The sequence below is a fragment of the Alnus glutinosa genome, chromosome 4, assembly GCF_958979055.1.
Source record: "Alnus glutinosa chromosome 4, dhAlnGlut1.1, whole genome shotgun sequence".
Lineage (NCBI taxonomy): Eukaryota > Viridiplantae > Streptophyta > Magnoliopsida > Fagales > Betulaceae > Alnus > Alnus glutinosa.
This window is the reverse complement of record NC_084889.1, coordinates 22,967,862-22,978,110: the sequence shown is the minus strand read 5'-3', so window position 1 is coordinate 22,978,110 and position 10,249 is coordinate 22,967,862. Positions and strand designations below refer to the sequence as shown.

At 39.8% G+C, this 10,249-nt stretch overlaps 1 long non-coding RNA gene across 1 annotated transcript; it reads left to right on the top strand.

Moving 5' to 3' along the window:
• The first annotated feature begins 4,640 nt into the window (after positions 1-4,640).
• Positions 4,641-6,703, top strand: LOC133867216 (uncharacterized). Its single transcript, XR_009900009.1, has 2 exons — positions 4,641-5,703; positions 6,553-6,703. It is a non-coding gene; the product is annotated as an uncharacterized LOC133867216 (long non-coding RNA).
• Positions 6,704-10,249: the final 3,546 nt, after the last annotated feature.

Genomic DNA, 10,249 nt, shown 5'->3' with positions numbered 1-10,249 from the left:
TCTGTCCTAAGTGCCAGCCGTCCGGACGACATGTCATACCATCCGGACGCCCATCTTTCTAAAGCATCATACGTCCGGACGATGAGAACTTTCAGTCTGGACCTTCCCTGTGTCGAGAAGTTTCGAACTGCTACAGCTTGCATCCGTCCGGATGTTTCAGCAGCACGTCCGGACGACTCTTAGTGTTCGACAAGCTTCCAGATTACTTTCCAAAGCACGGTTATAGGAAGATCGCTGCAACCACTCGGACGCGCTCATCCATAAGGCAAGTATCGCAATTCAAATCCAGACGTCCGGACAACGGTCCTCATGGTCCAGACACGCGTGCATCAGATATGGAAATTACGTGCATCAAATCAACCGTCTGGACGATCATCCCCCTGGTCCAGACACGCGAAACCTTTATATGAAAATTACTTGTAGCGGACGTACGACCGTCCGGACGACAGGGCACCACCGTCCGGACGCGGCTCAAAAATAGGAAAGAATTTCAGCGAAATTCTCAGACAATTGATCACATAGTTGTCCGTCCGGACGGCCCATGTCTACCGTCCGGACGGCGCCTAGTTTTTATCAAGCCAGATGTTCATTTGAACCGTCAACCTATAAATAGAGGTCCCTAGGCTTGAGAAAAGCAAGAATTCAGTATTGAATTCCATTAGTGCTTAGAAAGCTATATTGTGAGATTATTGAGTTGAGTTGATCTCTCTAAAGCCGTTGCTGTGTGTGCTGTTGCTGCGCTTAATTTGAAGTCTATCTTAGAGGTTGGCTCTAAGGTAAAGGATTCCATTGAAGACCCCTTCAGGTAGGAGACCTGGTTGGGAGGCATTCGTGTTGGGCTACACATGAGAGTGCAAGGTACGACCACTAAATCAGGGGTATGTGAGTGCTACTACTTTGTAACTAGTCTTGTCTTCTGAATAGTGGATATCCTGGGTTTGGCTGCCCCAGAGTGGTTTTTCTCATATTGAGTTTTCCACTTCGTTAACAAAAATTCTTGTGTTATTTAAATTCTGGTCTGTTATTATTTTGTTAACACTTTGTGCACACACACACTTAGAAGTCAATTTCAATTTTTCACTCCCCCTTTTTGTCTCAAAAGGACAAAAGGTAAACAGAGTATAGAAAGACCACAGTAATAAAATACTCCCCCTTAAAGTCTCAACAGGACAAGGGTAAACAGAGTATATAAAATCCATAGACAGAAAAGGTTCTAAAATCCTAAACAATAGGAAAATAAAGAAGAGTCTGCAAGTGGCCCAAAAGAGAGGAACAAAAATCCTTCAAGTACCAAATCCTACCGATCCACTGAAATCAAGTAACCGAGAGAAAACCGTATAAAAGGTTGGATTTGAACTACTTCGGCTTCTAGCTCCAGAAGCCGGGAACCATGGACTGAAAAACCTTCAGTCGCTTGATTTTGCAAAGCCTGAACCTGGATATCCTCAAATTAACATCCTCTAAGCAACTGGTCTGCAAGATAAATGAGGAGATTCACCATTGAACCTTTAACTGATGCAGATCTGAGGGAGATGCTATGGAATACTCTGCATGAGCGTGGGGAAAAGGCTCATCTTAATCCTGAGACCTTTAGAATTTGAACATCCGACTTCAACAACAATCAGTTTTCTAGAGGATCCATCTGTCAAATATTGTGCTGGGAGCTGCTGGACGACATATTCCTGAAAAGATTTAAATAGAAATATTTCTAAAAATAACACTACAAAGAAATATTAGATCATGTTAGTCCAAAAAAGAAAGTGGTATTATGACAACTGTCAATTGGATGCCCAAGTATTACAAAAGCAAATATCGCAATCCAAATGACCCAGATATATCAATATTAACCCAACACACAGACAAAATAAGATTTTCATGCATAATCTCTCAAGAAAAAAATTCCAATCACCAAATATTCCAATATTCTAAAAAGCACAAAAACTTAAAAGAACAAAGGAAGATACAACAAATACCATGGAATGAGAAGAAATGTGCAGAGAATGCCAAAATCTCAGGAGAAATCCGCGAGAAAAACACACAACATGACATGATAAATCAATAAAAATGCAAAGATGTGTGTATGGCAGAGAAAGAGACCCAAGTCTTAAACCTGTAAAGATCCCGTCTGGACGTGTCACTTAACCGTCCGGACAACGTACAGCAAGACTGGTCTTGTCCGAACGTAAGAATAGGTCCATCCGGACACTTCACACTGAAGATCTGAAACTAGAGAAAAATTTATAGAAAAATATTTTTCCCTAAAGTTAACTTCAGAACATGCATATATAATCAACTGATAAAGCAGTCAAATAGCATTACAAAAATATGCAAAGATATAAATAAGAGTTATGTATTCAATAAGCACAAATTTCCCTGTAAATAGAAATTTTAAATAGATTACTCAACTCATGCAATGCGTGTGTGTGTGTGAAAGCTTTCTCAATAAGGTATGAAGTTCACTGATATGACTTAAAGCAATCGAATTTTCTAAACAAGAGAGAAAATCGATGATTAATCAGTTAAAAGTCAAACCTTATCTTACTAAGGCCTAACCACCCTCATCTGATACACTCCCCCTAAGATGCAGCACCTAATTGTTTTTACTTGAACAATGAAGGATAAGGTAAAATTTTTACTTGCACCATGGAGGACAAGGTATAAAGCTAATTCAGCACAGAAGTAGTGAATATAAGCATATAACAAGGAATTCTGAAGAATAACTGCTTATTTCTTTTTGGTGCTGCAACCTAGAGAGAATGCTAGAATTTTTAGGCTCTAGGTTCAACTAGCATGTTGGTCAATTTGACCATCTTACCAAAAACATCTCTCTCTTTAGAATTTCCAGAAGCAAGAAGTCAGAGAGGAAAATGATGTACCTTAGGGGAGCCTTGGATAGTGCACAATTTTTCATCGCATGAGAAAAGCAACTATCTAGCATTAAGATGCACATGAAAACTTAGCAGATATCAGACATAAACTCTCAATCATATATAAGCATATTCAATTAATGCACAATGAACTGAGATATCAGGCAAAAACACATACAATATCTGAAAAGCTATCAAAAGAAAAAATAAAATTCTACATCTTCTCCCCCATTTTTTTTTTTTTTGTTGAAAACAATAAAATAAAAAAACAACACGGACATGCTTATGGAAAAGGAAATAACATCTAGTCCAAGCATGTAAGGTAAAATCAAACCTGTCCTCAGGGAGAGAGGTTTAGAAATACCAAGACAGAAAAGTAACTGCCCGACGTGCTTTAACTGTTATCCCCAAAAAAATATATGTATAAGTTTCTTAAGATACCAAGAGAAAATATGGGGATAGAATAATGGTTCCTCAAACAGAATGCAAGACACGAATAGGATATGACATAATAAACTATGCAATGCAAACATACCTGACATGCACTAGGATTTAGGAACCAACATCCTATGCATGGTGAGACTTCACCTTTACTAGGTGAGTCCACTCCCCCTCAAGGGGTGAATGGTCTCATCATTCTTGACCCGTGGAGATGGTTTGTGGGTTATATCCATGTTGGCCATACTCTTTAGCATACCTTGTATTAGGCTCAGCAATCCTTCATAGCTGTAATGCCCCAGATTTTTAAGACATATTTTTATAATAAAATTTATAAATAATCATTCGATTTATAAACTATAAATATTTTTCAAACTGATTTTTAATGAACCGGTGTTTTGGAAAACTGATAATTATTTTTATCACCAAATATATATTACTGAGTTAATATAATAGTAGACGGATAATTAACCGTAAAAATTTAATTACCCTATTTTCATAAATTGGTAATATATTGTTTAATATATATTTTTGTTTAATTATTCGGATAAATTATTTCATAAATTTCTCCACTCAGCCGCCCTCTCCACTCGGTTGTTTATGAATTTTCCACTGCAACAAATTGACAATCATCTTCTCCACCTTACAATTTTAATATTATCTGAACAATCATCTCCCTGAACAGTGCATCTTCCCTGAGCTATTGCGCTATCTTCGTGACCCAACCATAAGATTCATAATCTCCACTGCATTTAATTAATCTCCCACCTTCTCCATTAGAGTTCAAATTAATCCTTCACTGCGAATCATACACTGCGAGTCTGCGCCACCAACTCAAACCCACTCTGCGTAGTGCTCACCAAACCCACTGTGACTATTATAACTCTCCCACTCATTTCTCTCGCGCTTATAAAACGAAGCTACATTTCCTGCAAATCACACATAGAAGAACAAAGCAAACAGTGAGCTGAGACTTGAATCATGAGAGACCCGAGAGAGTGAGAATACAGAGGGAAGAAGAGAGATTTAGAGAGGCAGAATCAGTGAAATCGAGAGAGGGAGAAGCTGATTTGCAAGAGAAGTGGGTAACCACCGAACACTTCAGACCCGTGACCCAACAAATCCAGCAACCCAGAACCGAAGCCCAGCAGATTTCCAGCAAACCGGCAACCCCGTGAACCAGCCGTGCAACCCAGTAGCTGAACCACCGAGAACCCAGCAGCTCGACGATCCCAGCAAGAACCCAAACTGTCGTGACCCAAGCTCGTGACCCACAGTTTCCGGCCGTGAACCGTGCCGCACCAGATTCCCAGCAACCCGACGAACTACCCGTACTGAACGCACTGAGACACACCTTTTACGAGCACTTCTGTGCCGGCCAGAACGCGACGGCCGCCGGTGGATCCGTGCGGTGACTCCACTGTTGTGAACTCAGAGCCATACTTGATTACACTGTGGACCCGTGAGCCTAACAAAGCCACTGACTTCAGCGGAACCAGAGACCCAGACCCCGAACCCAGATCCCAGCCGGACCCGACACTGCCCGTAGTTGTTCAGAACAAAACAAAAACAGAACCACAGTGATCCGCAACCCAGAAAGCCGTGAAACCAGGACTTCTGCCAACCCGTGGACTTGAATCCATGACCCAAATCCAGAACCGGAACCCCAATCCAGAAGAATCATGGGCTGACCCAGCCCATCTCAACGGCAGTCCAGAAACCCGTGAGCCCAGCCCGTACCACAAGCCCACGACGCCCCGATTCAGCAGTAATCCAACCCGATCCGTACACCTTCAGATCCGTAACCCGGAAATCCGGTGAACCCAAATCAGCAGCGATCCGTGAAGCCCAAAACTGTTAGTCCAGAAAATTTGGCAACCCTTGAACCGAAGCCCATCAAATCCAAAAGCCCGATCGGCTCAGCCCAAAACCGTAGCCCAATCGTGATCCATCTCAGAAACCCATAACCTGTGAAACCTAGCCCAGAACCAGAAACCCATTTAACCCAGAACCCGATCAGATCATAACCCATAACCCGTTAAGCCCAAACCCATGAACCACCTGAGCCCATAATTCAGAAACCCATAACCCGATCTTCAGCCCAAAGCCCGAAGCCCAAACCCGGATCCAGTAACAACCCAACCCTTTTTGTTGTGCAACCCGGACAGCCCATAACCTGAAGACCCGACCCAGAACCCGGACCCATACCCGTGACCCGAACCGGAAACCCGACCCGCCGGTGACCCATCTCCGGCGACTTTCCGGTGACTTTTCCGGCGAATTTCCGTGACCGAACTTACTATTTTCACTAGATTTTCTAGTGAAAATTCTTAATGAGATATACTAAGAACTATACAAGAGGAGTAAAGCTCGATCCCGATATTAATGGGAAATCCAAGTAAGGGAACCCTTTACCCCTTCTCAAATTATTATATTATTTTAATTATTCCTTTATTTGCAAAATTTCGATTAACTATTTTGATTCGGTATTTCAAATTATTTTATTTATATAAAGGATTTGTTGGTTTTGATATGAAAGTTTTGAGTATAAAAATGATATTCTTGAAATCGTGATTTTGAGTAAAAAACCCTCCAACACGTTGCCCTATATATACTAGTAAAGAATGAGAAAGTTTTGTGAGAAGTTATACAAGAAAAGAATGAGAAAGTTTTGGGAGAAAACTCTTTGAGTTATATATAAAGGAGAAATATTTTTGAAAAGGGCACGTGTGTGGAGGAGACTATTATTTGGGCCCTAGACCCGCAGAGATTCGAGACCTTTCAAGATTTAGCTCGGTACCGTAGCTCGAGATGGAAGCGCACCCGCTGGTTCGCTTAGTGACAGCGGTATCTGTCTCTATGTCAGTCTAAGTGCACTTCAATTAATTAGCTGACGGGGGTGGGGCCTGTGGCCACAGGTAAACCGCGTTACTCACCCAAGGTCACAGCAACGACCGCGCAACCCTACGTACACAGGGCGTAATAGTGTATTGGGCATATTATGAGTAATGATTATTTCCAAACATATATTATATATATTATCTTGTGTATAAAAAGGAGTTTTTGACAAATGTTTTGGAGAATTATAAAAGGGAGTTTTTGACAAATGTTTTGGAGATATTTAAAAGGAGTTTTTGACAATTGTTTGAAGATTTTCAAAAGAATTTAACTCAACTGTTTTATGGTTGAGGATTCCTTACTGAGCATGTTTTTTTGTGCTCACCCCTTATTTTGTTTTTGTTTTCAGGTTATGAACAGGGAGACGTAGGTGGCCGGGATGGGATCTAGGAATGCATTAGGACATTTCATTTATATTACCCCATAATTTTCAGTTATTGTATTTTTACAATTAAATGACCGTTTCCGCATTTATTAAAAACTCTGAGATTTTGAAACCATTATTATTTTTATTAGCATACTAGTTAAGATATTTGGCAGACCTTACGAATCTTTGCAGTTTAAAGAGAAAAGTGACGAACCTAACCCATAGCGGTTTGGGGGCGTTACAATAGCCATGGCTGCCATTGGGCTTCTGCAGCTTTCTCTTGTAGCGCCTTGATTTTTTCTTCTTTGGTTTGCCACTCTGATTAGCAGGAACAAACTTCTGTTGATGCCGCGGAGCCTAAAGAGCCATCAGAGGTAGAGTACCTAATGTAGCTCTTGTTGGTAGCACCCTTTGAATCTTCGACTTCTAAGCCTAGAGCTGTGGACATTTGGGTCGGATGTTACCGGTGATGCCGTAATGATGACAGGTGGGCAAGCTTCTTTTGTTTGAATGCTTCTTTACATTCTCTGCAGAATTATGTTTAACATTCTTACCAATAACATTGTCTTTACCTTTTATATGTCTCCTATGCGGAGGGACATATTTTGATGAGAAAGAATCTTCAACTTCACTTTTTCTCAGAGCATTCTGCTTAATCCAAGGCCTGTGGGATTTCAACAAATAACAATTTGGCCTAATATGACCAATTTTCCCACAATTATGACACGTAGGAACAAAATTACCTCGTGTTCCTGATTCCTTGGACTTTGGCATCACATGATTATTTAAGCAAAAAATTTCTAAACAAGTTGTATCTACTATCACAGGCTTAATATCAATAGAATCTAATTAAGAATCAGAGGCATGTGAAGTAGAAGTACTCATATCATCAAAAGTTAAAGCAGACTTGTTAGAAATATCTGAATGAATACAAAGCATGCTTTTCAAATTATCACTTGAGAATTTTTTCAAGAGATATTCAAATTCTTTTAATTTATTCTCAAGTGTATCAATAATGTCAAATAGCATGGTATTCTCAGATCTCAAAGAGTCAATCAAAACATGTGATTCAGATAACTGAACAATCAAAGACTCTTTTGGAGAAACAATTTTATCCAATTTAGCAAAAACTTTAGAGAGCTCAATATCATAACTTTCTTCAGATAACTGACAGAAATTCATGATAAAAGGTGTAATCAAAAAAATAGAAGTCACAAAAGATAAGGATCACACTTAGGAAATAGATCCGTTAAACGAAGTGTACCCGCTTTGATACCAATTGAAAATTATTGGACTTCTAATTAACTATGTGTGTGAATAATATGCAACAAAATATTAAATGCGGGATTTAAAGGAGACAAATATTTTGTTGACGAAGTGGAAACTCAATTAAGAGAAAAACCACTCCGGGGCAGCCAAACCCAAGATATCCACTATTCAGAAGACAAGGCTATTTACAAAGCAGTAGCACTCACATACCCTTGATGCAGTGATTGTACCTTGAACTCTGACATGTAACACAACACAAACACCTCCCAATCAGGCCTCCTACCTTAGGGGGTCTTCAATGGAATATTTTACCTTAGGGCCAACCCCTAAGATAGACTTCACAGCTGATCAAATCACACACTGGCAACAGCTAGAGAGTTAGCAGATCTTCAATATCTCCCTAAACACCCTCTCTAAACTATAAGGAATTCACTATCGAATTCTGTACATAATGCATGCCTAGAGCCTCTTATTTATAGGCTTTACAAGTCCTAATTCTAGTCATAATTGGAGTCTTTGGCACGCGCATTCGGACAGCAGGCTTGGGTGTCCGGACTATCAACTGTTTCTGTGTCTGAAAAGTAATTCTAAAACTTCTCAAATTTTGACAGGCCATTCGTACATTTCTATTGGCCTTGTGGACCATCAAGTTACAGAAATTTTTTGTTAGCTTTCCAATGACGCTGATTTTGTCCCAATCTGATATTTGAGCAGAAAGTTATGATCAAAATACTGGAGGGTGTCCGGACGGTGTTGCCCTAGCGACCGGACGGTTGCACTTCTGCTGTAAGCAATTTCCATAATAAGGTTTGAGCATCCGGACCATGGAGTCTAACGTCCGAACAGTTGAACTTCTTCTGCATGACTTGCCTTGTTAAGGATAGCATCCAGAAGGTAATATCACATCGTCCAGACGATTGTAGCTGTCTTCCAATATCTGTGTCTGAGACAAAAACCCTATTACTTGTCGAACACTGAATGGCATCCGGACGGTATTGCCACGTCTTCCGGGTGGATGCACTTGAACGTTGGATTCTTATTGAACTCTGAATAGCGGCCAGATGATTTGCCATTACGTCCGGACGGATGCAATCTTGAACAATTCAAAGTTTCTAGACACTGATGGGCGTCCGGACGAAAAGTTCTCGTCGTCCGGACGGATGTTGCTGACTAATGAGCGTCCAGACATTATACTGAGTCGACCGGACGGAAGCTTGGGATCCGACTTCTCTAAGTTGGAATCTGTACAGAATCTTCCTTGAACATTGAAATAGCCTTCTTGAAGCTTGTGACACTTGCAACTTGTCATAATGAGGCTCTTTCCATATCAGAGAAATAAACTCTTAATATATGAAAACTATGAAATAAACGGCATCCCTGTGAAAGCAACAACATTATGTAGAAGTGATTTTGTCCAACACAATGCAGCCAACACAAAAAGAATATATTTCCAAAAATATCACAAAAATGTTAAATCCAGTTAGTCCTAACGAAAAATCAGCATTATAACGGCAGTAATATGGACTTTCCAAAATTACATAAATATAAATAAATAGCCCAAAACACTTCAAATGATGATAGGAAAAATATAACCCAATCTCAGCAGCTGAAAAATAATCAATCTCATGCATTATTTATCTCAAAAACATTCCAAAATAAATCTCAATATTCTAACAGTTAATAAAAAATGACTAGAATATAAGAGACATAACAAAGTACCTGGGAATGGAGAAAGTATGCAGAAAAAGACAAAAGATGACGAAAAACTCATGAGAGAACTCGAGAAATCTGCACAAAAACGCAAGAAAAACTCAAGAGAAAAAGTAAAAACCGAAGAACTGTGCGGCGCAAGGAGAAAAAGATGCGGATTCTAAACCTGTAGGGCACCCGTCCGGACGTGCCACTTAACCGTCTGGATGGCTACTGCCAGATCAGCATTCGGCAAGGTCGCACGCATTCGGACTCCAAGCCAAGTCCGTCCGGACGCTTCACACTTAAAAACAAAGTTTTGGGAAAAATTTTGCAGAAAAATAATTTTTCCTAAAGTTAGTTTTAGAACACGCATGCATAAATAACTGAAAAGAAAGTCAAATAGCAATTCAAAAATATGCAAAGATACAATTGAGAATTAAGTATTCAATAAGCATAAATTTCCCTGCATATAGAAATTTTAAATAGATGACTTAACTCATGCTATGAATGTGTGTGTGTGTGTGTGTGGAAGCTTTCTCAATAAGGTATGATGTTCGCTACTATGATTTAAAACAAATAAATTTTCTAAATGAAAGAAATATTCAAAGTTAGATCAGTCAAAAATTAAATCTTATTTTACTAGGGCCTAGCCACCCTAATCTGATACACTCCTCCTAAGGTGCATCACTTTTCTTTTACTTAGTTCGTTAGTAACCGT